General features: G+C 41.4%; 1 protein-coding gene across 6 annotated transcripts in view; it reads right to left on the reverse strand.

The window, feature by feature from the left end:
* CALD1 (caldesmon 1) overlaps window positions 1–23,295 on the reverse strand; it is a 173,647-nt gene that overhangs the window by 99,818 nt on the left and 50,534 nt on the right. For 4 of the 6 annotated variants that reach the window (XM_059848050.1, XM_059848049.1, XM_059848054.1 and 1 more), the window contains one exon: window positions 6,246–6,339. The exons of the other annotated variants lie outside the window; for them this stretch is intronic. The gene's annotated coding sequence lies outside the window, so the exon portion shown is untranslated. The remainder of the gene's footprint in view (window positions 1–6,245; window positions 6,340–23,295) is intronic. 6 annotated transcript variants of the gene reach the window in all.

Raw genomic sequence — 23,295 nt, forward strand, 5'->3', positions numbered from 1 at the left:
ATCCCAGAGTAACTCAACTTTAGGAATAACCTGTCTGCCTGTGGATAAAGAGGCTTCTCCAGAAGCCCCAGGTCTCCTTGTGCTGTTGAAATGGCACCCAAACACTTCACTGCAACCCAGCCACTACACAAATTCCTTGTTCTGGAGGATGGGAGGAGGCAGCTGGCACATCTGAATACAAAATGTTGTCTTCCCTCTCCCAAACACCCAAAAGAGCCAATATTATTTATTATTCCACCACTGAATGCCAGCATCTTGGAGAGGAATATGGCAACCTGAGGCTCAGAGCAGTACAACTCAATAGTGTAGAACTCAAAATGAGGGGGGAAAGTTGTTTTCATTAAAAGGAATGCATTTTCAGATAATGAAAAAATTAACTTAAATTCTGGGATTTGGGGGCTAGCATCCCTTCTCATATCATGGCCATAAAACTCATCAAACTGGGATGTTGGCTTCTGCAGCTACCACACATTTGATAGCACTCAATTTTCTTGCTCAAATGCCACCTGTCTCAGTGCTCCATGTCATTTTTCCTCGTGGTTGTTTCTTCCCATTTGAGATTAACACATTTCTCCAGCATCTCACGCACATTTCCACTTTGGCTGCTTCTGTAGCCAGCCCTGTGCTCCCATTCTCAGCCTCCTTGCACGGATGGAAGGGATGCATTAGGCTCTCCTTGGAGATACTCCAGGTTTGCAAGGATAGAACCATAAGGAGAAAGCTGGCTAAAGAGACTTTTACATAAACAGAAAAAATCAAGACAGAATGTGGAACTCCTTGTGGTGGGGTTTTGTTCTTCAAATGTCATGTATGGACCTTTGTTTGTTGACATACCACTCTACACATTCATGAAAACAAGATGTTCTCTTGTCACTTAGACTATCATGGTAAGACATTTTAAATAAATACTTCACATAATTTCAGAAACAGATGTTAGACAGTAAAATTCGATGTTTGCAATAGAAATGGCTGAGTCCTATTTAGTAGTGCTTGGAATTTTCTGTTGTATGCTTCCTATTATCACCAGCAATGCATGAAAACTCAGCAGCTATTACATCCTCAACTTTTCTTTTGAAATGTATTTATCTTTAAAATTTACTCCAAGAAGTTTACAAGTAGAAGTGAATATTTTTCAATACACTTAACTCTGCCCTTTCACTCACATTCCTGCTACAGTTCTACATACATGTATTTTTTTATTTTCTGCATCTCCAGCAGGAGGTGAGTTTGTTTGCTTACCATCCCTCACAGTGGCTAAGAAAGTGTCAAAGATACTCAGCCTAAATTTTGCTCCTCTGGGCAGTTCTAACCTCAGTGTTACTCCTTGTAGTAGTCCTGGTTAAGTACCTGTGTACTAATAACTCAATTGTTAACATTGCCCCTTCCCTGACTGATTCAAATGGAGTATGTCTGATACCTGTAGTAATAAATTTTGAAAAATTGCTGGCTCTTAGTCCAGTGGCAGAAGTGAGATTAATGTGATTTCTTCATAAATCCCATTGTTTCAGTTTATTTACATGCTACAGCCAACTTTCTGTGGCCTGAGTTAGCCAGGGTCAGCGTGGTGTTAAGGTCAGGGACACAGCAGGGACACAGATGTGCAGTGACATCTCAGTTAGTGCTCATTGTTACTTTTTTTAGAGACTTCATAGACTTTTTATGGAATAAAATGCCCTGAAAACTCTGGTAAGAAAAAAAAAATTCAGAGAACACTTGACAAAAATAACTATTTCAATTAAATTTTATGTTCAGTTTTGCAGACTTTCCTCAGGTTTTGCCATTCAGGATTGTCTTTGTACATGTAAGGAAAACAGCACTTAGATTATCCTCACTTTTAACACGAGGGAAAAACATGAGAGAGATTTGTGTCTCAGTGATAAAACTGGCAAAAATAGAACACTTATGATAACCCAGACTTTGAAAAACATCAGTAAAAAGCCCCCTGAGCTCCACGAACATGTTGCAGACTGCTCATGTCACATAACTACAGACCATGACTTTTTTGCCTGAGGCTCCCACATTTAACAAAGACAAATACTGCTTTCAACAAAAGATGCTATTCTAGTTATGTGCCCTTTTACCCTGTCAGAGGAACAGCTGGTATCATAAAGTCACAGCTAATTTGTATCATATCTGCACTAACAGTCAGATTTAGTTTGTATCAAACTTTCAAAGTTGGACTTAATGCCAGTTGATGGATGACAGCTTTTCTTGCCTCCCCCCTTCTCAAAACATATTTAAACATTGCCTTCCACATAAAAAAAAATCCCTCCCAATATTCAAAATACAAACAGAGTCTTTAACATGCTCACATGACCAAAATACATGTTAAATATAACTCATTAAAACTAGCAGATTAAAAAATCCTAAAGAAGGGTGAGAATATTATACCAGCAGTTCTCAAGTTCAGTGACAAATAAATAGTGCTTAAAGACAGACATGTGGGTACCAAGTGTAATGGAAAAGAATTTTCTCCTAAAAAGAAGAGCAGAAAAAACCCTGCCTCAGGTAATCTCTCAAAGTTTGGGGTATCTGTTCTCCAGATTCCAGTCTGCCTGCAGAGACTGTAAGGGTTTTTTCAAGGTCAGCACTCAACAATTTAGGGAAGACCAATTTCACTTATTTCTTTAGGGGACCTGTTTCTCGTTTAAGCTATTAAATGTCATCTACTTTCATTTTAAGACCCCTGTAGCAGAATGCCTTAACTGTGTAAAGGGACTCAAGTGAAAGTGAGAGTCAGGCCAAAGAGTCAACAGTTCCAAACCCACAGAGCTCACGTGAGAAAAAGTTGCAAAAAAATCAGTCTCTGGTTGGAAAACAGGCATGGGGAACTTCCAGAGACTGGGAGTTCAAGCTCAGTTCATATCAACATCTAACAATGCTGGTGTGCTTCTGAGGCTACCCCAGCACAACACCTGAGTACACAACATGAGCTGGAGACAAGGTAACCTTTAAAATTTCAGCTGTTTCTCACTTCCACATTAAACACAAATATTGGGACGAGGTATGTCATGATCTGAAAGCATCACCAAGCTGTGGGCAAGCAAAGTCTGTGTAATGCTGCACAGTGCAATTATTATCAGGGTTCTGAAAGATTGGCCCCATTTATCAGAGAGAGATGGGTGTGCTCTGTGAAGTTACACCAAGCCAACAATGGCCCTGGGGAGCTCACAGCAGCAGCAACAGAAATGCAGTTTTTAAGTGACAGGAGAGCTTTTTGTGATGGAGCTGAGAGAGAGCAGTTGTCAGTGAAGACTGAAGAGCCCCAGCTCCCAGCCTGTCTTTCCCTCAGCACATGCACTGCCTGACTTAGAAGGGCAATATTGCACAGGGGACAAAGACCCAGCTTCTGCTTGTCACTGCTCCCTGATGGACTCCCTGCCAGTGAGCAGAGCCAAGTGCAGCCTGCTCCTGCCACCTCCTCTCCAGTGAGCTGGATCTGCTCCCTACCTACTGAGAAGAGGCAAATAACCAACTCCACTCCCTTCACCCCGAGCACAGCAGTGATTCTGCCCTTACATATGATCTTTCTGCTTGTTCAGAATTCTTTTAATTTTTTTTTTTTATGTTTCTAAACCTCTGTCTGAAAAGGCATGGTTCGTCAGAAGCAGATCTCTCTTCAGCTACCCAGTGTGTCCATTTTACAATTCCTAGGTGCTTTAATTTCTGGAAAATAAAAAATATTCTTCATCCAAAACTTGGGATGAGTCACAACAGGTTTATTCATTTGGGTTCACCCTTAAATGAAGAACAACTTTCTATAGCTAAAGGCTGCTCTGGTGTTGTTTACAGCCACTCCAAGCAGTTGTAACCCCTCCTCAGCAGCACAAAACCACCAGGCTCCCATCTCTCACAAAAGAGCTGCCCAAAAAGTGCCCCAGCTGTACTCAGAGGTCACTTGAGGTCCCAGAAGTTCCAGGGAAACTGGGCAGGATTGAGTTCTGCCCCTCCTTTTCCAAGTAGCAGAGAGGATGGATGAGAGAAAGAAGACCCTATAACCATCTAAATTTACCTCATAAAGCCACATAAAATATCTTCAGCACTCTACAAAAATGCTTTTCTCCTAAATGATTATTTAGGAGAAAAGCTGACCAAGCCCACTCTTACACAATGTTTCCTAATGGCAAACATCTTTCAACAAAACAAACATTTCCAAGGGAAAATAAAAACCAATCATCCCTACCCAGTGACTCTGAACCTTAACCTTTGAGGGTAGCACTTATTCTTGAAAGTAATTCATACAAGCATGTGACATTGCTTTCCAAAGTCAGGTTTGACTGTATTCAAGAACTAACTTAACAGGACTGTCATGATAATACTAAACTGTTACTGCCCTTTATATTCACATAGAGATGTGTCTCATTTCCAGCACAGAGATGATGCTGGATTTTTGCCTTTCCACATGAGTGTATTGGTCCACAACATTTGCTTTAATGATTTTCTAAAGGCAACTGATGGCCTATTCCATGGTATTTTCATTCACATCCCCTAAAACCCATCCCCCTGTTCAGCCAGCTTTGCCATGTGAAAGAGAGGGTTAAGTGTAGAAAAATATGATCAGATTTTGCCTTCACTTCTTTGTGACAGAATTCTTTTGTCACCTTGACAATTGCTGGGCAAACACCAGAGGGAGTTCAGCATGAGAGAGGTGACATTTACCCTGCATCCAACACTTGGAGAAGATGACTGAGTCCCTGGAGGATGGATTTTCAGATGCAATTTATGAACCAAAATAAGGAAGCAGCCCCAGCTCAGCCTCAGTTTTGAGGGATTGAAGTCTCTTCTTCAATACCTGTCTACAGATACAACTCCAGCTGCTGAGGTGTCAGAAACACTCTGGAGGGCAGTCACTGCTCTCTTTGAACATCCAACCCTTAGCACAGAGGAAAAGGACCAACATTTATGACCCCACTTGCTTTTGGACAGTATGGCCTCCTTTGCCTGGATTCATATTCTTAAGGAATTTAAATACCTCATAAACACACTACTTGTGGAAGCATGTGGGAACTTAAAGCTAGACATCTCGTGGGAAGAAATGTTCCATGGGAAATTCCACAACATTTTGGCTGGTTCTGAATCGAAAAGAAATCCTAATTTTGAAACATCAGCATTTCCTACAACTGGAAATACCAGATTGCATCTGGCTTCAGTTTTAAACACTCCCCCCACCAAAGGCTGGAAAGTAACACAGAACTGCAAAACAACAGGGCAGAGAACAGCCTGCAACCATTATCAGCCCATTCAGCACTTGCACAAACCTTCCCAGAAGTGCAGACAAAGTTAAATTTGCTTCCCCAAGGATGATGACAAAACCAGCTGAAATGGGCCAGGACCCAGCAATCCTGATGGGGAGGGAAGGCTGCTGGAGATGAAAGGCAATGCAAGCAGTGTCCTGTGTCTCCTCCTCCACACTGCTCTTGCCAAAAAAAGGGGGCAGAGGAGGCCCAGGCACAGAAAGTGACCCCCACCAGTGACCAGCAGCTCCTTATAGCCTGAATTGACTGAAGATGATGGTATTTAAGGGAGCTGACCCAATGCTGGGGCAATATTCCTGACCCATCATTCTGCTGTCACAGGCACTGCCTTAAACTTTAGAGCCAGTCCAGAGTTTGTCTCCAGCCTGGAATTTCCGTATATTGAGGGGCTAAAGTTTACACACATTATAAACACTTCCTTTAAATGGTTTGTGAGCCCTCAGTTGTTCTGGCAGTGAAAGAACAATGTTTGTAAAAAAAAAAAAAGTCTAAGTGTTCCATGTTGTAAATAGTCAGTAATCACAGTTACTTGGTCTCTCACACACTTCTCAGAGCCTGCTTGCTCTAAAAAGAAGACACAACAGGATAGCAGCACTCCAGCATATGATCATAACACAAATAAATATGATTTAAGACTCCCACTGCAAGAAAAAACTGCTGAAATCCAGTGGAGAAACAGAACTTATAAAGGAATGGCCATACAGCAGTGATTACTGTAAAACACAATGATTTTCAGTTGAAGGTAAAATTCCATGTGAAATGCTTTAAATCCACTATAAATTCTGAATAATCACTGGTGTCAGTGACACCAGAGGGACAGGAGCCAGGGGTCTGCTGCAGGGCTCTCCACTGATGTCCAGAGGAATTTGGATCAACCTCCAGAGAAATAAGAAAACACACAAGAAAAAAAAAAAAATCCTCAAATAAACCCCCCAGCTTCTGAATACCACAGGAAAGGAAGTCTGAGGTAACTTCTTTGATCATACTCACAGGAAGGCAATCAGAGGAAATATTCTGAGCTTTTCAGTAACAAACCAGCTGCTTGATGAATCAAAATGATGACTCCAGAAAAACAAGGTGAACTCTATACAAAAATAGAAAAAAAAGCTTATTTAGCAAAGGCATAATTAGTCTGCATTCTTCATTTTTCTTTGGTAAAGTCTTCTTTAATGGCATTCCTAGAAAGTTGGAGTTTTCTTAAGTATGGAGTAAAACCTAAAAAGGTTTAAGACACCAATAAAGCCCACTGTGAAGAGCTCTAGAAATTAGAATTTGACAAAGGAGGTTTTGATTTCCCAAGATCTCTTAGCCAAGTCAGTCACTGAAATATCTTTAAGAAGTGAAGTCCATACAGATTCTTGTTGTTAGAACAATGAAACATACTGTCTGACCAGCAGTGAATTCTCACAGCACAGACAGGTTTCCAGGACACCCCCACTAAGGATATAGGATATTCCCTGCAGTATAAAAAAAAATGTTCAAAAACTACCCTGCAAAAGCAGATAAACAGTAAGATGACAGTCTGTAGATGATGCAAAACTACTCAGTTTAATCAAACTTTAAAGTCAGTACTACAAACTGGGGAAGGAGTTCATAGCAATAAATTTCTACAGGCAAACTGAGTTCATTTTGCAGAAGTAAAGGTACAGGAGGAAAAAGGGAACCCTGAGATCATTCTACAAACAGCAATCAACTCTAAATGAGCCAATGACACTGAAAAGTTCTTGGAGTGCGAGGAAGAGCTCTCTGAGAATATCAGGTGCCTCCCTAAAAGGGTTGCCATGCATTGGAATAGGTTTCCCACCCTGAACAACCTCTGGGTGACCTGGTAGAAACCCACCAAGGGCACCAGGAAATGCAGAAAGAACAAGCTTCAATGAACTGGGGTATTTTCCCCTCTGCATTCAGCTACTTCTTTGGTAGTGCAGACACACCAGAGTACAAATAAAAACTGCAAGCTTCCTTCAGAGAGCCTCTAGTGGTCCATTCTCTTCAGAACCAAGGACCTTCATGTTGAACATCTGCTGCCAACAGAGGAAATGGATTATTTAAAAATCAACCTGTTTCCAGTCATTTTAAGATAAAAGCATGGGGTTGGTACTTGCATTCATTTCTGGTTGTTCACTGGAAACTCAGACTTTTGAGGACTCCATATAAATAGCTGCTCTGTAATTTCAACAACAATTTTACAGTCTGGTCTCTAGGTTTTAAGACACCTTTCACTGATTCACATTATTGAAAACACTGGGGTGGCCAAAGGCAGGAATCTGATCCAATGTAATAGGAGTTTCAGTACTAGATTTAAGAGATCTCAACCCCAACTTTATGCTGAGCATTACTGTGCACATATCACCTAAGAAAAAAGAACAATGTCAGAAAACAACCCTGATTTTCAGGGTATGAAAAGAAAAACCAGAACTTTAAATAATCTTCTTCCTCTCCCTGGTTACACCTGCTAACAGCAAGAGCAGACCAGGCTCTGTCAGTCCAGAGCTTCAACTCATGAATAACAAGGCCCTTCCAGGTCACTGAATTAATTCCAACTTTTCCACTAAATTGAAAATCCTATTTTGCTCATTTCTATGGTTTAATGTGCCCCATTTGACTCTCAGCAGGGATAACTTCAAGACATTCAGATCATGCTTTTGGAGGGTCCTGGGTCCAAAAGCTCTTTCCTGCTTCAGACCATTTGCTCTCTTTCAATCTCTTCAAGATTTCTAAAATGGATACAACCCCCAAAAATATTTTCATTTTCTTTCCCACAGTAGTGAAGACCTCTTCTGCTGTTCTCCTTGTATTTGCTCTGTTCTAAACCAACACTTTTCTGTATCAAGTTCAACATAACTTGTGATATCAATTAAATGACTGAAATATTCTCTCCAAAATATTCTCTCTAGTGCTTCCCTTCCAAAAGAGCTTCTCTCCCACCACAATTCCATTGTAAGCTGCCTCTGAAGGGTTATGAACAATTTAACAAACAGGTAATTTCCATACAACTTAAGCATGAAGGAAGTTCAGGCCCAGGTCAAAAAACAGACTCCACAAATCCAAACCCTCCAATCCAACAAACATCCCTCAGGTTTGGACACTCTTTGGGCTGTAATCTTCAGTGGTAAGATTGGCACCATTTTTACTGATTCTTCAATTCCCCTGACCATAAACTTTGGGTTCATGTTCTGCTCTCATTTGTGCAATGGCATTAAAAGCACCCCAGACCTTGGCACACACCCAGCACTACACATTCAACACTCAATTTCCAGCTAACACAGGCACTGTTATTCCCAGTGGGAATTCTGGGAGTCATAGATTCCCAGATAACACGGGACAGTAGCCATCAAGCACAATTTCAGTAACTGAAATGCTTTTATTGGAAGTTCTTACAATTGCTTCATCAGAAGTACTTTGTGGCTTAAGAAGTTCAGGAGGTCCTGCTCTCCTACTATAGAAACTGGAGAAAACAAATCACAGCCAAGGTCACTCAGCAGTTAACCTGTGACATTTAAATGTGGGCTGGGGAGGGCTATTAAAATAGATGCAGACCCACACAAAGGAAAGCATGGTTTTACTGCCCTCTGCTCTGGTAATGAACCTGGTTCCATCACACCTTGTAGTTTTGGATGGAAATAAAGTTCTGGGGCCCTGTTGTCAAACTCTGTGTTGCAGGTATTCCATTTTATCCAAGAGATCCCAGCAGTGATCAGTATCAGATATTTAAAGTAGACCACAGGGACAGGGAAAGTTAATTATAATGGTGCTTCCCACAAGTACTCTACAGCAGCTTGTGACTTCCAGAATTCCTAAGTCAAAGGTGGAATCCATTATTTACTGATCTCCATGGCAGCCTTCTTTCCATTAGGTTCAGCAGCTGCCAACACTGAAAAAAATCCTGTGACACAGTCCTCACTCACCTAGTGCACAGCTAGCTCTGGTATGCACACAAAGTATTCAGCATTGCATCCCATACGATGGAGCAATCCCAAACCTGACAGCAAGGTGGTTAAAAAGCTGTCTGGGAAAAAGCACACCTGGGTGTCAGTCCCACCTACATATGTAACCACTTAGGAAAATGAAATTAAATCATAGGAGAGAGTGGGAACATAAAGACTAGTTGAAAAGTGCATTTGAGTGTTCTTTGTGACAAAGGAGGTGACCCAGCCTACCTACTGTGCTCTGAGTTAGCAACTTGTTAGATAAAAGGACTCATCCTCTGGTCTGTAAAAATAGCAAATATTTCACAGAATCACAGAACAGTTCAGGTTGGATGACACCTCTGGAGATCACCTAGTCCAATTCCCTGCTCCAAGCAGGGGTTTGAGTATTTCCAAGGATGGAGACACCACAGCCTCTCTTAGAAATCTCTTCCAGTGTTGATCTGCCACAGTAATAAAGTTCTTCCCTACAGCCAAATGGAATTTTTAAAATTTCAATTTCTGTCCTTCACTGGCACCTTTGGGAAGACTCTGGTTTGGTTGCTTTTACTGTCATCTGTCCCCAGTCCCATGGTGACAGAGTCACAGTGTGTGACAGCCATAGAGTGGCTGTTAAGCTTAAACCTCACCCCAGTTACAGCTAGGAATTTTTATCCATAGATTTCAATATTGGCTGTTGTGCAAATTATTTCTTTTCCCTCAAGTCATGAAAATGACAGCAGGAAACCACCTTTTTTTAAAAAACAGTCTAGGTGAAATATTTCTCTGAATACCCACTTCTTCCAGACTGCTTTTCTCCTTTTGATTTTTATGTTGTCACTGTTGTCATGTAATTTATTTACATGGGAATACTTAGGGGGAGCAATTAAAACTTTTCCTTGGATGTGCTATGTGCAAGAAGAAGGCTTTCAGTACAGGATTTGGCAAATGAGTGTTGCCAGCAGCAGAGGGGACAAGAATTCTCAAACTCATCCATCACTAGGATACCCAAACAAGCTGCCCAAGGAATTTGTCTTCTAGCATGACCTGGAAAGGGGAGGAGTGTTCACACCTGTGAGCTGCTCACCCAGGCACTTGCACACAGCTTCTCAGTACAAAACAGCAGTTCAAAGTAAATAAAAACACCTCATGCAGCAATATGCTTGAGTGACATTTAAAAACCACAGTCAAATCCCCCTGGCTTCAGGCTAAACACACATTTACATGCTCTGCTGAACACAGTTTGCTGTACCTGAGCTCTGCCTCCCAGAAGGGTGCAGGCACCTCCTGGGGGAAAAGTTTTGTGAAGGAGAGAGATCTTCCCCTTCCCTTCTGCCACACTGCTAAGATCCTCCTAATGAGAAACTCATCAAAGATTCACAAAATGACAAATTTCCCCTCCACCATCATAAAATGCCAGTTATCCTTACACTGACTGGAGCAGTACATTGACAGTAGCAGGACTCCCTGATATTTTGGAGCAAAGTCACTCCTCTGACATTCACAATGATGCTCTCTCACCAAAAGTGAACATCTTTCAGATACAAAGACTGCCCTACGTACAGGGTTTCACTCTGCACATCCTGGCATGGAACAGCAAAGAAAGCCAAGTGCTCCCTGAGGTTAAAGACACCCAAAGGAGGACCAAGTACAGCTCATACTGAGTGAGATTGTGAGATCTGTGCGTGGCAATTCCTGAAAGCAGAGGCTAACAAATAAGCAAAGTATGTGTGCATCTGAGCAGATGTGGGCTGGAACAGCATCCTTGGCCATGCAAATATAGCACTTGCTTCCTTCTTTGGCCACATTTGTGCTACTAAGCAGAAACCATTTGCTAACCACACAGCAGTGGCGTTCACATGAGCAGAAAACCAGACTCGCCGTCTGTTCCTGCTTTGCTCAGCACTTACTGACCACAGGAATAAACAGAGGGCTGTGCTCCTCAGCTGCTCCATGCAGGATCTGCTGTCCTCACAGGGACATCAGGGACAGCAGGAACAGGCCAGGCCTGTTCCAGAGCAGCCCTTTGTCCTCTCGTAAACCTCGCTCGCCAGCAGAGGAGCGACACGCACGGCGAGGCAGAGAGAGCTCAAGGGGAGCATTCCCCTCTCAAACTGTGTGCTTGCAAGAGAAAACACTTCAAAATTTAAAAGCCAAAGCTGGTGATATCCCTGTTTTTAATCTGGAAATTGAACATGAGCTCCCCTACATCACTGGCAGGGGATACAGGCATGTCTGCTACAGAACGTGCTTCTGAGGGGAACTCTTTACTGCTAACAAAAAGTCCCAAATTCCTTGCAAATTCTCTGTCCCTTTCAGAAGAGGGTTCCAGAAAGCTCAGAGCTCTAATCCAAGTTGTTAATAATCCATCAAAAAAATACTGCATAATAATTCAAAAAGTAGTCTCTTCCAACAGACAGTAAATGGAAAGTGCCTGCTTTAAAGCATATTTTGACAGCTGCTAGCATCATTCAACATTTCAAATAAAAGAATCTGCTCAAAAGAAACAGAGTAAGTGAGCTAAAAAATTTGAAACAACAAAAAAGGTCTCTTGGGAAAGATGTGATTTTTCTCTTCTTCTGTGTCATCTTCAGCTATTGAATGGAAACACACTAGTGGGATGGGTGTTGGAAGAGAGGGGGCTGCAGGGAAAATTCTGTGAGCTGTATCCTTTTCAGGGAAGTTTAATTAATGGCATTTCTGAGAAGAATTTTGATTGACAGGATTAGTGCCAGCACTAAAAGTTTCTATTTGTGGATCCTGGAGCTCACAGCTCCCATAAAAATAAAAAAGAGTTCAGAAAAAAGAGCTTTGTGCAAATGAAGGCATTCCCTCAGCAGGGAAGGTTCATGTGAACCTCTTCTGTGGCTTCCCTTCACATGGGTTTTTCTGTGGAGATAGGATAGCAGAAAGTCCCTGGAGAACACCCTCTCCATGAGGGAAAAGGTTTGCTTCCATTTTCTAGGTTAGTCCTTGGGGAAGTTTTCTAAAAGGAGTCAAAATTAAACCCCAAGAATGAGTGTTCCCAAATTTTGTGGAGGGAAACATTTGGTTCCACTTTCTTTTCTTTTGGATTTATTTCAGCTTTTAGTTCAGACTAACTTTTACTTTCTAAAATAGAAGTTTCTACCTCCTTTCTGCTAAGACAATCTTGTCTTTTCCTAGCAACACTCAGCTCAGAAGATTTCAGTTCTCTAATCACCTATAAAGACTTGGTAGACATGATTAAGTTGACCACAAGCACTGTGTTTTATTTGATTATTGTCAAATCTTTAAGTACTATCTCAAATAAACCATCTTTACAAGGGGTAATGCATTGCATTCCAAAACAAGGAATTGGAAATGAGCCAATGCTGCTCCATTGCAAAGACAAGGGAAGGACACAGCATTCCAGTTCCCACAGGAAGCACACACCAGTTTGCTCAACCATCCTCCAGAAAATATGAAATGGAAGAAAAGAAGAAGAGGGGAAAAAATTACCCTCCTCACTTCCTACATCCCTTCTTTATCACCTTCCTCACAGGATAACCTAGCTCAGATCCACTTATTCCATCCCAGAAATTTTTGTGCATCTTGTTTGTATCACATCTTGATGTTTTTACCCCATTTTGTCATCTCTTCTGCTTTCCCTCAACTCTACTGCTCTCCAGCTTATTTGCTCATTCCTGTTCACATTCCTGCTATCCCAAATTTAACCAATGTCTTGGCCCAGATCCTCTTCCTCCTACTCCTTATTGTTATTGTCCTGGTATCTCCTGCCTCTGATCCTATCAGTTTTGGAGGTTGTTCCCACAAATCTCCAGTCTCTCCCTTTTTACACCTTAAAAACTCTTGGATAACGTCATTTCTTCAAATTATAAGCATTCTTATGCATTTGGGCTTGCAAATATCTGCATTTTGACTGAGGCAAGATGAACAGAGCTAAACTTCCACAGAGGAAAAGTATCAGAGTGCACCAGAATGCTGCCACTTACTCGGGAACCATGCAAAAAAACCAATTAAAAAAACTCTTCTAAGTGGCTTTATTAGGTATGGAAAGCTTGCAAATCAGGCATCACAAAGAATGTCCCAGCAGTCACATTATTGGTGATTAATACATATATCTTCCTCCATAGGCTGTTTCCAGTGACCCAACAAACCACTGCTTTTATTCCAGCTACTGCCTGGGAGCAGCTGGAGCTTTGAGATGCTTTCAGCTCCCACTGCTGCTGGCAGTGTTTGATAGAGATAGCTGGTACACAACCCTTTGAGTTCAGATCCACTTACTCTATCCCAGAAGTTTTCATGCATCTTATTTGCATCACATCTTGATAGTTCTACCCCATTTTTTTCTCTGCTCATCTCCAGTTTTCCCTCAACTCTACTGTTCTCCAGCTTATTTTCTCACTCCTGTTCACATTCTTGCTATACCAACCCTTAAGGCTGCAGCATTACTATCTCAACTTTAATTTAATTAAAAATGCCTGCAGAAAGGAGCAGATATGCCCAAATACTCAAGGGCCTCTAGGTCTCTACACAAATACTGCAATTTTAGTCTGCTCAGGGGAGCAAACTGATGCTTACAGATGGGCACCATCAGCTCCACTCCACAAGGAACCAGCTTTGTCACCACGTGCTGGACAATGGATCATCACCCTGATTTCCTCCTCTTCTGCCCCATGGATGGAAGAAATGAAGTTGCAGAAGAAGGCATGGCAAGCATTGTCTATTTCTACCTTCTCACTCCATGTGCAAACACAAGTCCTGGCAGTTTGCAATCCATCATCTAGAGGAAAACCACCAAGGCTGCCTGTCAGCCTTCAAACCCTACCTGTGTGCTCAGTGATACCTGAGCTTTGCCAAACCCACTTCATTTCTTTTAATGAACTACAACTCATAACTTCAAAATGCAGTCTTCAATCTCTCCTCATATAAACAGCAAGGAATGTGCACGTGGGAAAAAAGTTATCCTGGTCACACCTAGAACTTTTCCAAAAGGAAGGGCATGCTCAGGTACTGCAGATGAGAATCAAGATGACTGAGCCCCAGCTACTTGTTTAGACTTTTAGTCTTGCTTTCAGTGGTAGGAAATATTACATGAAATCCATGTAACACATACAGGCTAAGTGCAAATGATGAAAGAAATCAGCAAGGGAAAAGAGGCCAGAGAGCTGTTGTGATGGAAGAATAGCAGCTGGGAAAACTGAAGTCAACCCAGCTATGTTATTTTTTAATTAAAAATAAACACAGCCTTTGTTGCCAAGGGATTGGTTAGCATTCCATAAAAAAAAAAAAAAAAAGGAATTTTTGTTTTACTTCATTCTCATTCCCCTCCTAACCTCCCTCTCCTCTCTGTCCCCTCCTTCCCCCTCCAAAAAAGTATTTATAGATTTTGCAAAAAAGAACATGGTCATAAAGTTTAGTTGAATCTGCAGCACCACACAGAACCACCTATTTTTAAGGCTCTCTCTCACACCAATGCCTCTTTGATTAAAAACAGCCAGAGTACCATTTTAATGTTGTTAATTGTTTTGTCCTCTGCTGCTGAGGTCCATGCTAGCTGTACAGGTATGCATGACTAAAGTGCACAGGTGTGAAGGGTAAAAACCCTCTTTGGACAGCCCTTCTCATGGAGGTTTCAGCAGAGCCAGGTTAAACCTTCCAAGTTCAGCCTTGCTTCTCTCTCCCACTAAAGCAGCTTTTGCTCACATTTGGTTAGGGGTTTGTCCTGGTTTTTATGAAATTTGTCTGTGTCCAAGACCAGTGAAGGGCTTACATTTTTTCTTTGCAGTCCTCACTTCACAAACAGGAGCATGGAGAGAAAAACCAAAGCATCCAAAGACTCAGTTCAGGATTTTCACACATTCCAAGGACTCAAAGGTTAACTATTTTCAAAGGCTGACTACCTCATTAGCCTCTTTACCCATAGCTTTTCATTCATTCATTCATTCATTCATCTTTCCCATTTCTTGTGGGCTTTTATTATGCCTGACCCCAGAGAAGGTTCCTGCTACCAAGCTCCTCTCTACACAGCTTCCACATCACATGTCAAAATCTTATCAGGCATAACCAACTCCTATTTTCTCATTCACCATCTGCTTTTCTAGTTACACATTTTATTTAAGATGTTTTAGGCCATTACTCATATGAGATATATATCCTGAGGCAGTTGCAATTGTTCTGATAAAACACATAGGAGTTGATGGGGCAAACCTCCCCAGACCAGATCAATGAAATGGATGTTTTCTGTAGAAATCCATCTTCAGCTGAGCAAATATATCAGTTCTAGTTGAATCAAAGATCTATCTAGTAATGAGACACTAATCTAAATGGTGAGAAAAGAGAATTAAGGTGAAGTAAAAATAACTGCAGGTACATCCTGTATCTCAGGTAAGTACCATCACATCATCAGCCTAAAGGGTGTTCAGGAATGGGATTGTTCCCTGCCTGGACTGTCTGGAATCACTTCAGCTTACATTAAAAGAAAAAGGGAAAATAATTATTTAATTATTCATTCAGCTCAGAGCACCTGTAAGGAGAGCCATGACCAGCAGCAGCAGGGTACAGGATGGCAAATGCACCCCCATTTTCACAAGAGAAAGCCCCAATATTCACCCCCAGCTGCACAGGGGGGCATTTCAACCTTCAATCTTGCAAGGAGATCTGAAAATTGATTAGACTGGAAGTGTGTCTCTTTCTGCTTTTCTATTTAACACGATGAGTTTTCAGAAAGATTTTGAATTCATGAAAATTTAGAGAGAAATAATGTTTCACCCAGCTCTGGTCAGTATGTGCTGACTCACATCCAGATTCCTCCAGTATTTGAATCTTCCATTGACTCCAGAGAAAATTTGTGGTTGACCACAGAGCAAATCTGAGCTAACTAAATACCATAATGCATATTATTTGCCATGCAACAGTAAACACAGGAGAAAGAGGATACGAGGTTGCAAAACATTTTTCTTTATGCTTTGCATATTTTTTGGAATAGGAAAATAACCACATTAGGCAAAGCAATGTGTTTGTTTTGTCTCAAGGACACTGGCTCACAAATAAATGTTACTGCAGCTAGTCGGAGTTCAAGTCATTGGTGCCCAAACTATAAATGAAAGAAGAAAAGAAAAAGACAAGGCCTTTGGAAATGAAATGTTATTCCTCATCCCAACAAAATATAAATAACTCAACAGTTTAGTGACCATCAGTACACAACAGAATGAATTCTGGGTATCCAAGCATCAAAGCATGACACTGAAACGCTCTGTGAACATTAACTCTTGTGTGGCAACACAAAATTGGATTAGAAAATAAGAGAAACTCAGTGAGACAAATAACTTGGCACTGGCAGACCCTACCCATGCAAAGCTTCAGCCTCCTTGGGTTTTACACCAATTTCCCTGCAAGAATAGATTTTAGTTGAATTAAACATGATTGGAGGGATGGTTTTATCTTTCAGGTGGTCACTTGCTGCCCAAGTCCAAGGGTTACATGAACATGGAGAAGTCAGAGAGGGTTCTCAGTTAAACTTTCTTTTCCAGGTAGGGTGACTCTTTGACTACCAAATTAGAAACTTCCTAATTCTTCCTGCTGAGGAGGATTCTATTATCCTTCTCACAGAGGTTTTGCTTTTCTTCAAGATCTGCAACAGCTTGGTCTAAAAACCAAATCCAAGCAAAAGCTTTGGGAGGTTCCTTCCATTCCCTTTCTAATGGGAGGGAGGGTACAATGATGAATTCTGAGCAGGACAGGGGAACCAAAATAAACCTCAAAAGTGCAAGGGGAAGACAGACTATCCTGTCTAGAGGGAAGGAGTTGCAATAAACTAAGGAATGCTATCTGTTTATTCAGAAGAACAGTCACAGCAGTAAGAATAACAGGGATTTTGCTGTTTTAAAATGCTGGGAGGCTTCTCTCACCATGTAACAACACTACTTTGTCTTTTACCTCTCAGACCAAGCAGCTAAAGCCACTGAAAATGCGAGCTTGTGCCAAAACGGGCAAAATATTCAAAACCATCCACATGTCCCATCTTCATCTGGCAAACAGAAAATGCAATGCTATTTACAGCCCTTTGATATTTCTTTGTTTCTCATGGGAAACTAGCTGATATTGTCTATTGCCAGCTCTCATTGTTAGCAACTCACAGAGTTTATTAATTTTATGTCTTGGTGCCATTTGTCCAAAGCAATCCTTCTGTAAGGGTCACATTGGATTGATGAACAGCAAAAGCATCATGTGGACATCAGAACACATTCACCAGGTGGAATTCAAGAAGACTGATACTTAAATTTTATGTATTTCTTATTTAAAAACAGAACCCTCTTGTCAGGCAAATCAGGATTTCCTTGATCTTTAAGCTGTTGAAATATACAAAACTAAACAATAGTCACCCACTCCACTAATTCCTCCTATTCTGTAATACACAAAATCACAGTTCAAAGCATATTTCTATTTGAATACTCTCCATCTTCCTTTCCCAGCCCTGCTGAAAATCTGTGAATGAAGCAGAAATGCTGCCTGTATTTATCCACGCTGTGGGAGCCAAGTTAACTCTTCTCCCAGCTGAGAGCAGGATAATTTCATCTGGAATGGCAGAGCCCTGCTCCATCAGAACTGCCACATTGTGACAAGGACATGAAGGTACCACCAGTTCAGGTTCATTTCTTTAGGTGCAAGTCACAGAGAGGATCTCTGGTCTCTACAGCCCCCAATGCTTTTGAATTTATTAGGCCTCACTATCTATCACAGCTCACATCTGCTTTATGAATACTTAAAATAACATCACCACCTGTAGATCAGGGGAAAAAAAGCTGACAGGAGGAATAGCTGTAGAAAGCAATCTGCACTGTGCTTCAGATAAAAACACACCCACATCACACAACACAAGGATGAAAGAGAACCCAGAAAATTAAAGCAATGGAAAGATGTTAAAAACAAAGAGAAATAGTGACACACAGGCATTGAGGAAGGTGAAAAAGATGGGCAGAACGATTGGCACAAAGGGAATGAGATTTAGCAATACACTTGGATAAGTCCATGACAGCAAGGCCCAGAGCAGCTCTTACAGCACCTCCAGCTTCATGGTGTCACTTCATTATGACATTACTCTTTCATATATAGAATATATATTCTGTATATACAGGATCCTCAGTGGTGCTCATTCCCTCTTCAGGCACCAAAAAGACAGATCATCTACACTGCAAGATTTTGTGTCTGCTAGAGAGGCCCACACACCAGCAGAGAAGGAATCTCTGTTGATGAACTGTCAGATAGGAGGAGTGCACGAAAAGCCTTATGATAACAAATACTTCTGGCAACAGGGCTCATTCTACCTGTGTGTCCACAAACAGGTGATTAAAAATAGATAAAGAAAGAAAAAAGGGGGAAAAAAGAGAAGAATGAGGGTTTGGGAGGCTAAATGGCTGGTGCTGTAGCTCTGAGTTTAATCTACAAAACAGCTTTCATCAGAACAATTAGATTGTTCTCCTCTGGGCCATTCATCATCTCAGATATTTTTCTAATTTTGACTTCTACCCACCAGAGATCAGAAGCCTTCTAAAAAAATGATCATCTAGGGATTCCTCCACTGGAATTTGGACTGGCCCCCATCATTCCTCCAGACAGTGCTCCTTGACTTTTTCCCATCCAGCGAGCTCACTGGGGCAGAGCAATGCCTGGAATGGCAGCTCTGTGCTGCAGGAATTGGGCAGAGCTCTGCTGAGGGCAGTGGCAGCTCTGGCAGCCCACTGAGGCACAGGGTGACTTCCAGTTAGTGTCTGAATACTCTGAATTCTCCATCCAGAACTGGACAGGAGTTTTAGTGATCCTTCTAGGAGCAAAACCCTGTCCCACTCATGGCTTTGCTCTGTGCGTGTTTGTGGGAAATGAAAAGAGCTGCATTCCTGCATGAGGAAAACACAGCTGAAACTCCACACAAAGGAGGCTTCAGGTAATACTTTACCATCTCTTCACCTGGCTAAATCTCTATAGAGATTCCTTGCAATACACAAGCACAAATATGGCTCTCCTCACTTTTAGTCAACATCCACCCACACTGCAGTTTTTGTTTCTGTCTGTGGTATGCGTAGGATTTCCACTGCAATAATGAGTGACTCCAAGTTTGCACTCTCACAACAAACCTGTGAAGGAAGGACTGATTTCTGCTCTCATTTTACAAAAGGCTCATTATAAAAGAAAGAAAACCACTTGTACAGCCAAGATATCTTCTGTGAATGAGGACCTTACATGGGGACCTCCCAGTGTGTCCAACAGTGAAACAGCTTTTTTAGTATTATTTGGTTTTCTTTACAGGGGAAAAAAAAAAAAAAGGCCACTTTCTCTGAAAGAAACAAATTATTCATTTCCTAGAAACACAAAACTGGTTTCTGTCAAATTCTTTCAGTGGTATGCTCTGAAAAGGGAGAGAGGGCAGTGACAAATGTGGCAGAAGATAAACTGCTGCCTTCTCCAGAAACAGCAAATCCATGGGTGTCAGCTTCCTTGCTTGAGCCAGAACCAAAGCACACATTTTACACAGGCTGAAGGGCCTCTTTATACAGCCATAAATGACATCTAAATCATTTTAAATAATGGAGGATGTAGAAAACAGAGGAAGCTTCAGACAAGTCCCAAGTATTGTCTTGTTCTAAGCCTACAAAACAGCAGGAATATCTTTGGTGTCCCTCTAGAACTGCCACAGGATCACCTGTGCTTGACCAAACTTCTCTGAAGATAACACATGAAAATCTCCATGGAGTTCATGCAGACACAGGGGCTTCTCAGCCCCCAAAGAGTTTGCCATTCTTTCCACCTTCAAGCCAGATCTAATAGAATTTCAGACAGACATTCATGAGAAAGCTGTCTATAATAAATTTCTACTCATGTGACAGATTTGTCTCCATTTTCAAATACCTCAAATGCCTCAATACAAAGGCAGATATAGCAGTGGTGGGCTGGTTTGCTCTCTTTGGTACCCTGCACAGCACCTCCTTGGTGACATGTCCACAGCCAAGCAATAATGGAGACACCATCAATGTCAACTTTAGAGCAGAAAAAGGGGAAAAAAAAATAAAAAACCCTCAACAAAAAACCTCTCACCAGTTCAATCCTGCCTTTACAACTGCAGCCTTTGATAAGACACAAATAGCTTCTTTCCAGGAAGAAAAAGTTGCACTACTTCAGTGAAAATACAATGCTGACCAGATGCAGCTGAGCCCTGACAAATCCCTGGGCAGATATAGCTATTTCAGTTTGAGAGCTTGGAGTGTGACTGCAAGTCCAAACACTTTGAAGATGACATAAATCAAAGCAGCCTCTCCTTCAACATGGTGATTTCCTGTGCTTGGAATCCCTTCCACTTGAAGAGAATGGATATAAATTTTTCTCTCAAAGCAATAGACACTGTTCACTATGGATTATGTGAAGTACTTTTTTCAAGAAGAGAAAAATGAGCTTTTTTCCTCACATTTGCTTGTACAATCTTGTTATAATTTCATGGTGCTGGGTGACTATTTTGGCTGTAGTACAATGACAGAAATTCAGCTTTTCTCCAACTTCAATGCAGAGGGAAATCTCAGTACCATGGCACGAGGGAAGTGTGGTGACACAGGACAAGTCCTCTTGTAGCCACAAGCTTGTGCCCAGGGGGGTTTCAGCACATTTTTGAGCACTACAGGCAATAGGATCCATGGTGGATTTCTGGTTCTGCAATTTCTCCCACCTCCACACCAGGACCATTAGGGAAACCAGATAACGAGCTCTGATTCCTTTGGGATGTCTTTGGATGTCCCATGTGAAGGCAGCCAGCTCACTTACCAGAACAGAAGTCATTTCAAGAAAGTGAGCAGTGAGATTCAGCTGGAGAGCTGCTCAGTCTTAACAATACCAATGACCATGGCTGTGCAGCTGCTCTCTCCAGCAGCAAAAACCCTGGGGTCACTCTGTACCAGAGAGGAACTTCAGGATTGTGCCTGTTCAGCTGGCCTGAAGGATGAGAACACCTCTGGATCTTGTTCTTGCATAGCTTTCCCTTGCTCTTTCCTCTACTTGGAAATACCAAACACCACAGACAATGCAACATAAGGCTTTTCACAAGCTTTGCACAATCCAAAGATTGATTTCCAGCCTCCAGACTAGAATTTGTCCATAAGACATAAGCTGGGCTTTATTTATATAGCAGCATCCCCTCTGGGGGTATTGATGCTCCATGAATTATCATATTCACCTCTAATAACTCCAGAGAAAAATCCCTATTTGGGCCTACAGATGGTTGCATCAAATAGACTTTAAATGTACATATACACTGATCTATCTGCAACAGATGCAGCACAAAAATAGTATGCAAACATACACACCATACTGTCTTCCATAGTCTAAATAAAGTACAGCAGAACACTTCCTCAGGTGGGAACTTTTCTAGAACCTAGAAAAATACACATTAATAAGGTTTAGATCTAAGGTTAGGGAAAATACACATTAATAAGGTTTTGCTCAAAAGAATAAGCTTCAATGGTACACTGATAAAAAGGCATTCACTGGAACAATTATCTTTAAAAACTCAGCATCTTACAAGAAACTGCTCTAATTGCTGCCTTAATCAACATCATAACCTCTAATACAACTTGCAATTAACATATGGTAAATAGCATCTGCCAATTAGACTAGGATGTGCACTGTACATCTGATTCCTGTTTCCACTGGAATGCAGCTATTAGTGCTGGAACTTGTCCAGGGTCTCTGCTTTGGCCTCTTATGCTCTGTAGATGAGCAACCCTCAACTTTATGCAGCAGTTAGGAGGAAGACAAGATTCCTGCACACATGAATTAGGTCATAGATATGAACCTTGAAAGGAGGTTCATTAGTCATTTTTAGAGCTCCACTACTTTAAAGTAGAAGAAAATAAATCACAGAAGACATCCACTTCATCACTGCATAGTGTCATCACAGACAGCAAAGTTAAAACTGTATTAATCACACACATCCCACCATTTCTCCCTTTTTTGCCTGACCATCCTTTCCCTTTTCTTTGTTAAACTTCATAGACTGGAGAAAAAAAAAACACAGGCATTTTATTTTATTTAATTGTTCAAGACCTAATCTCTGCTGTTATCAAGGGCCTTCTATGGATGGCTAAAGATTCACACTTTTCAAGACCACCTATATTTGCTCAGCATCTGTAAGGACAGTTTTGCTCAGAGCCCACAGTTTTTGCTCCTGGTGAAGCTGGAATTCTCAAACACACAGTGCTTAGCAAGTCCTAGAGGTAAGAGATGTGAAGCCCCCTAAACTTCTTGCACATTAAAAAAGCACAAGACAATGAGGGATTCTAAGTAACTGCATGATCCAAGCATGAAGAAAAAAAGAGAGCTATCTTAAAACTTACATAAGTGTTGCCTTAACTTCCTGAAACCAAAATCACTCAGAGAGGAATGCTCCAAACTTAAAAAATAATTTAAAAACACCATACCATAGAAAGCCTATGCTTTTACCTGTCTTGGTAACTCATTCTGGAGTTACAAAACAAGCTTTATCAAAAAGATCCCACAACTGGTGATGGTGACAATTTTTGTCAGGTTCCAGAGATAAAGCATGCCACAGTTATCAAAGCCTATTAAAAACATCCTTTTACCAGCAAGAGAAAGTTGTGACCTAGGACTCAAGATGAGATTTCTCTGCCTTAATCTGTCACATGATTTTGGGGTGAGATTGGGGACAGGGGGTTACCTCAATGCTGCTTCTTCCCCCACTGCCCTTTGATTCTCATCTGATCAGATTTTAAGTCTTTGAGGCCTTGGAATGCTTTTCAACATAAACAGTGCTTAAGCTCCCCCTAAGTGTGGTATAAAACTATTAATACAGAAAATAGAAAGTGTTTTGGTTTCTTCTCCCTGGGATAGAAGAATACCAATAGAAAGTCAAAGGAAGCACGCAAAATTTTCCACACAAATCTATTGACTGCATGCTGCAGAGTCAAGGTCCATTAGGAGCAATGTGGGCCCTGCTTCAGCCTGAAAGCCAAAGCTCAGTTGTCATTTCCATCTGTGCAAGGTACACAGCAAAGGCTCCTGTGCACCTTTCCATCATGTGCTCCTGCTGCTGTCAAATGCAGAAAGGGAAGAAAAGGGAAACATGAAGCAATGAAGTAATTTTCCTTCCC

This window comes from Haemorhous mexicanus, chromosome 5 (assembly GCF_027477595.1).
Source record: "Haemorhous mexicanus isolate bHaeMex1 chromosome 5, bHaeMex1.pri, whole genome shotgun sequence".
Classification (NCBI taxonomy): domain Eukaryota; kingdom Metazoa; phylum Chordata; class Aves; order Passeriformes; family Fringillidae; genus Haemorhous; species Haemorhous mexicanus.